We start from the raw sequence: 6816 nt of genomic DNA on the forward strand, positions 1-6816 counted from the left end.
GGCTACGAGGTCAGACTGCTTACTTTCTGTGACCTGGGAGTCTTGTATTTTGGTTTGCCAGAGGTCTGCATCCATGTGTTTCTGTCCTCCCATCCTGTTATATTTTCCAGAGCTGTAGGTGCTGGTTTTGTGTTTGCTCAAATTACAGCAAGAGTTTGAGTAGAAGAGAAACCTTGAACTTCTCAGACCAAGGGCAGGTCCCAGCTGGGAGGTTATGATCCATTTGGAAGTACACAATGAGATCTGCCATTTGAGGTTCACACTGCCGAAAGTGCTTGAGTTGAGTGGTCAAAATGAGCTGGTTTACATCTGTCTTAGTGAAAGGATCAATATTTAAATGAGAGAGATGGTGACACTATGTCATCAGTGTGTGGTATCAGAGCTAAGGATGCTGTACTTAGCCCTTTCGGATTGATACGTGTTGAATGTGAAATATCTCTTTTAAGGTTGTAGAGCAAAACCTTACCAGGTTGTGTGCCAAATGTTATTGGCTTGATAAATATTTTGAGCACTCCTTTAATTAATCTTCCTTGGTTAGTATTAATCAAAATTACCTTCTAAGTACAGATTTGGAAAATACTTTCTGTATCCAAATGTTCAAGTGGTGATGCATAGCTGGTCATATTGCACTTTGTTTCTTCTTCTGTCAGTAGAGCAATGAAATTATTAACCTTTTGACTAGACAAATTTATCTCTGTAACACATACCTGTACAGCTTTTTCGCTGGAGAACTATTTGCAAAGGTAAAATTTTGTGTTGTAGTATGAAAAGTGCAGGACTTACTGTTTGTAGTGTATTGGAGGCTCTCTGCGCATTTGACACGTTCCTTAGCTAAGACTAAATCATCTCTCAGACACAAAAAAATAGTGAATTTAATTTGATGTTGTGATTCTGCAACCTGAGGAAGGACAAACTTCCCAGACTATGAAAATTTTTTCCTGGGGGAGGGGAATAACAAGTCTTAATGAATTGTGATTGGTTCAGCAGTCTTTTTTTTTTTTTTTTTTTTTCTTAATACTTGTAATGAAATCTCATTTCTTTTTAGATGGAAGTTACCAGGCTATTAGATCAGCTTTTACTGCTTTTACCATAGTTGCCTGTACATTTTCTATCTAGATTCTCACTATTTCAGCATCTAATCAGTTCTTTCACTTTCTAAGCAACTTTTATGTTCTGAGCATCCTAGGTGATATTTAGCTTTGTTTTGATAGTTTCACTTATATAGGAGAAAATCCTCTTTGAATTCAGTTTCACTTCTCTCAAAGAGTGGGACTTGGATATATTTGAAAAGATAAACCTGGCCAACAGTGAACTGTGGTTGGGCAAAGTAATCAAGTTGTTCTTGCTGTTGAAGTAGCATGCCCCTGCTCTCACCCTGTAGCTGAAGTGGGTGCCATTTAGGTGCCTAGCGATCATGACAGCCAGGTAATTCAAGAAAAGATTTAGATGCTGCCAGAAGTGTAGCATGTGAGTGGGACTTGAGGGATATGCTATCTTTAGACTTATGAACAGTTTTTTCTCCAGCTCTTTACCGGACTACTCCTTTTTTAATCTAATCCTCAGTATTCAGAGACGCACTTTTAAGTAGAACATACAGAATATGTTGGAGGCACGTCAGTGCAGATTAAAAACCTACAGGTATTATTTTTCTGGTCCTTCAACAAAGAAGTTACAGACCTGGAAGGATTATTTATTGGAATTGCATTTAAGGTGGTTCCCAAGAATTGTTCAAACTTACAGCTTATAAAGCACTGCCATTTTCTAGTACAGCCTGTAAAGTGCAGGCGATGGAACATTTCTATATCACCTCCTCCTTAAATTAGAGCACGTCTTAAAAAGTTACACGGTCTTTGTTTTAAAATCAAGTAGCTAAAGAATCTAGCATAAGCCCTGTTAGTCATACCCAAGTTCAGTTCACCTTTCCCTTACAGTGCTGCTACTATATGTGGAGTGCTGTTTTTCTACCTGTGTTCCTGTCAGCTGTGATGAAGTCACTCCTTAGACTTTGATAGTATAAAATAGACTCAAACAGTGTCCTGTTCCACTCATTTTGCAAGTCCCAAGGCTTTTTTTTTTTCATACTCTCCATATTGGCTTTAGAGTAAGTTAAATGGAATAATATTAAGATTATTTTTAATGTCTCTACCTCTACATTTTACATTTTAGTGCATCTTGTTAAAAAACAAGAAACAAGGAGTGTTAGCTTAATCATGGCCAGTACTTTCACATATAACTATAAATGCAGTAGTTGGGTTTTTTTGTAGAGGGACCTTGCCTAAGCTGATTTTTTTGGTAACGTTTTGCTTGCTTTATCTATTTTGCCATTATAGAAGATGAGAATTCATTTCTGTGCAATCTCAAATTTTGTTCTCCTATATTGTGGAATTCTTCATCACAGAAGAAAGGCAGGTTACTGATTCTTCCGAGTGTTGCAAGTGCATGCCTGTACATGGATGTATCCAGGCACGGGAGCTGAAAGCCTTTCCCTAACTAATGGGACCTATGGGATGCTATTGCCACACACCTAAGCTACTTGTCCCCCAGTGTGAAAAGTGATTTAAGTGGCTGTTCGGCACCACAGGTGGTGGATTCTCTCAAACTCAGATTTTTCTTTCTTATTCAGGAAACTTGTAAACAGAGGTAATTTCTGAAAGCCTTGAGATGGAGAGAAAGGGAGAGGGTTAGGTTATGTGCCACAAAGAAGAATTTCTGAATATTGATAGTATCTTTTTTCTGACATATGGTCCATAGGCCTTTTTACACCATGAGTGACTCCAGGCAGGGAGTCACTGATAAGCCTTGGATTGTCTGGACAAAGATTCCAGAAACATAAGAAGAAAGTGACCAGGAGACTGCTCCACCAAGGTTTGTGTCTTCTCCGCATCGTACCTGACTATACTATAGTGTACAGAATTTAGATCAGCTTTGTGGGTAGAGCTCTTATTTAAGGGATAAGGATGTTTGACTTGGTCCCATAATATGTGTTTGAGTCGTATCAGACAGCTTAATTGTCTTTAAGGGTCGGGTAGGATCTGACATGGACACTAGGAAAAGATGGGTGGAGTCTGCAGAAAGATCCTTGGAGAAAGCAACAACAGAAATGTCCTCTATCCAAATAAAGAAAATCTAAGCATGTTAGTATACGGGGTAGAGAGTGTTGCTCCTGTTGTGGATGAACAGTATCTAGGACAGGATGTAGAGAGGGGTAGTTTGGACTAGGTGAAGCTCAGAAATTACCTTTCAGTAGGAACTTTAGATCAGTCTGCCTCCAGAACTCTTTTGTATAGGCAGATCTGTCACAATGGCCTGTGTCTTTTCCAGTCATTCTAGCTGAAGTAAAAGATGCCAGATATCAAGTTTTATTGAGGTGGAAAACAAAGGCTTACCTCACTATTCCATTGAGGTCAAGAAAGTAAAATCAAGCTTTCTTCAGGGAACTTGTTTCTTTGTTAGAAGAAAAATTCGAAGGAAGATGCTGAGAATGGAGCTTAAGTCGAGTGGGTGTGAGTAAAAGGAGGAAAAGAATAAGGTAGGAGTGATAGTTAAATAGATGTTCACAGAACTAATGGATGGTCCAGAAAGCCAATATAGTCTGGAGGAGGTTTTACTGGTAAATGGGGGAATGACTGGTTCCACAGAAATCACTCTGTTTTGGACCTTTTTGTTCTTAAAACTCTCATTTTAATATCTGAAGAGTTCATTAGTTTGGTAAGACTTTAGGTCTTTGCCCCTGCTTTGAGCAGGGGGAATGGCTAGATCATCTCCAGAGTTGCCTTCCAGCCTCAGCTCTTCCATGATCCTGTAAGATCTGTAGATTTTTTGAGCAGTTCTAGCCCTGGATGTCTTTTAAGAATAGTTCAGAGAAGTCCTTAGTTATCCCAAAGTGATAGGTTATTTGGTCCTTATTTATTTGATCCTCAAGTCTCTTCTTGCCATTTCGTGTGATGTTTAAGGGGTAAAAAGTGTTTATACATCACATCTAACTTATTTTTTTCCTCCTCCAGTCTTTTGTCATCTGCAAAACTTCAGGTTTTTTAGCATCAGGTAACTGGAGAAATATTAAATATTATGAAGTCTGAAGGAATCCACCAGAAATGTGCTTCAAGTTGATTCCCAGTTTAGTTATGTCTTAAGACTCATTTTTTAATCTATCATGTTATTGCATTGCTCTAGTTACAAACCAAAATGTTGCGTACTGCTAAATCAGGTATCTTACATAAATCTTTTTTTCTTTTGACCCTATTACTCTTATGATCCAGATTTTCAATGTAATCCTAAATTAGTTTAAGACCTCTATTCAGTTCATCCATGAGTGATACTAATTATCTTAACTCTATTTTAATTTTCTTCCCAAGTTCTATATTAGTTATTTGAATTGTCACCTTTTCTTTTCTTTTTTGTAATGGTGCAGCATTAGCTTTCTTCTGATCTTCCAATACTTTCCAGCATTTTAAGTCTCACTGAAATAAAAATTAATGCTCCATAGCATGGCTTATTTAGCTTCCTAAATTCTTGGATGTCGTTTATCTGATCTGCTGGTTTAAAAATATTTGGCTTTAGTAGATGGCGTGTTAATATCTCTCTTTAGATACTGTTGGATTGCAAAGTATTTTCACCATGTGACTACATAATCCAGATAGTCTTTAAGAAATGTGGCAAAATATTCATGGAACACTTTTTTCTTTCTCCCTGTTTTGTGTTCTTACTGATTCTAGCATTTCCAGCTCGTCTGGGTCCAGTAACACAGTGGAAGTGAAACATTTTTGTTGTTTTACAGAACAAACTCCTTTCTGTCACCCTCAGTTAAATCATCTACATGGACTTTCCTACCCCCTGTGTTTATTTGTTTTTCTTATCAATCTTTTACAGTTTATGACTTCAGGGTTTATAGCCACTATTAAGAGAAGTCTTCCATTGTGTCAGTGGAGCCAGCTGCTTTTAGTTCCCCTCTCTGGCTGTAGTTTAGTGAACAGCTGAGCCGGGCTGATGATGGGTTGCTGCCAAAAGGGGGAGATCTCATTCCCTGCCCCTTCCCTGCTCTTAGGCTGGGAATTCCTGTGCCCAGTGTTTGCCAGACCCTGCTGCAAGCTGGTTCCGTTGGCTTAATTTAGCATAAATATTTTCTTCTTTTTTTTTTTTTTTCCTGAGTTCCATGTATGTCTGGTTGGTGATGTACATTGACTCATAAACAGATGTGATGCATGCCAGAGCTGGTACAAGGTGTGGTGAGTGAAGATGGAGACCATGGCCTATGTCTTTTGGCAATATTGAACTGTTCAGCTGGCTCATCATGAAGCTGTAGCCTAAGCCAGTTTGGTTGGTTTTAATTAGCGTGGGCGTCTCAATCGTGGGATTATTGCTTTGTGAGCATCTAGAAAATCTAGAAGCTGACCTTTTGAAAAACCACCTGCCTGTACTATTTGAAGCTGATTATAAACAACAAATTCAATCAAGTAAGGGTGACGGTCCCGAAGGGCAAAGGGGTCCAGGAAGGCTGGACCTTCTTCAAGAAGGAAATCTTAAAGGTGCCAGGAGCAGGCAGTCCCTATGTACTGTAAGAAGAGCCAGCGGGGAAGACGACTGTCCTGGCTGAACAGGGAGCTTTTGCTGGGACTCAGGAAAAAAAGGAGAGTTTATCACCTTTGGAAGAAGGGGCAGGCGACTGAAGAAGAGTACAGGGAACTCGTTAGGTCATGCAGAGAGAGAATTAGAAAGGCAAAAGCCCAGCTAGAGCTCAATCTGGCCACGTCATAAGGGATAACAAAAAATGTTTCTATAAATACATTAACAACAAAAAGAGAGCCAAGGAGAATCTCCATCCTTTACTGGATGCAGGAGGGAACATTGTCACCAAGGATAAGGAAAAGGCTGAGGTACTTAATGCCTTCTTTGCCTCAGTCTTTATAGCCACACCAGGTATCCTCAGGGTATCCAGCTCCCTGAGCTGGAAGACAAGGATGGAGAGCAAAATAAACTCCCCATAATCCAGGAGGAAGCAGTTAACTACCTGCTGTGCCACCTGGACACTCATAAGTCTATGGGGCCTGATGGCATCCACCCAAGGGTACTGAGGGAGCTGGCGGAGGAGCTTGCCAAGCCACTCTCCATCATTTATCAATAGTCCTGGTTAATTGGGGAGGTCCCGGATGACTGGAGGCTTGTCCATGTGATGCCCATCTACAAGAAGGGCCGGAAGGAGGATCCGGGGAACTACAGGCCTGTCAGCCTGACCTCGGTGCTGGGGAAGATTATGGAGAGGTTCATCTTGAGGGTGCTCACAGGGCACGTGCAGGATAACCAAGGGATCAGGCCCAGCCAGCACGGGTTCATGAAAGGCAGGTCCTGCTCGACCAACCTGATCTCCTTCTATGACCAGGTGACCCGTCTAGTGCATGAGGGAAAGGCTGTGGATGTTGTCTGCCTGGACTTTAGTAAAGCCTTCCACACTGTTTCCCACAGCATTCTCCTGGAGAAGCTGGCGACTCGTGGCTCAGACAGGTGCACTCTTTGCTGGGTAAAAAACTGTCTGGATGGCCGAGCCCAGAGAATTGTGGTGAATGCAGTGAAATCCAGTTGGCGGCCGGTCACAAGCGGAGTCCCCCAGGGCTCAGTTTTGGGGCTGGTCTTGTTTAATATCTTTATCGATGATCTGGATGAGGGGATTGAGTGTTCCCTCAGCAAGTTTGCAGATGACACCAAGTTAGGTGGGAGTGTTGATCTGCTTGAGGGTAGGAATGCTCTGCAGAAGGATCTGGACAGGCTGGATCGATGGGCCGAGGCCTATTCTATGTGGTTCAACAAGGCCAGGTGCCGGGT

The sequence above is a fragment of the Gavia stellata genome, chromosome Z (genome assembly GCF_030936135.1).
Source record: "Gavia stellata isolate bGavSte3 chromosome Z, bGavSte3.hap2, whole genome shotgun sequence".
NCBI classification, from domain to species: domain Eukaryota; kingdom Metazoa; phylum Chordata; class Aves; order Gaviiformes; family Gaviidae; genus Gavia; species Gavia stellata.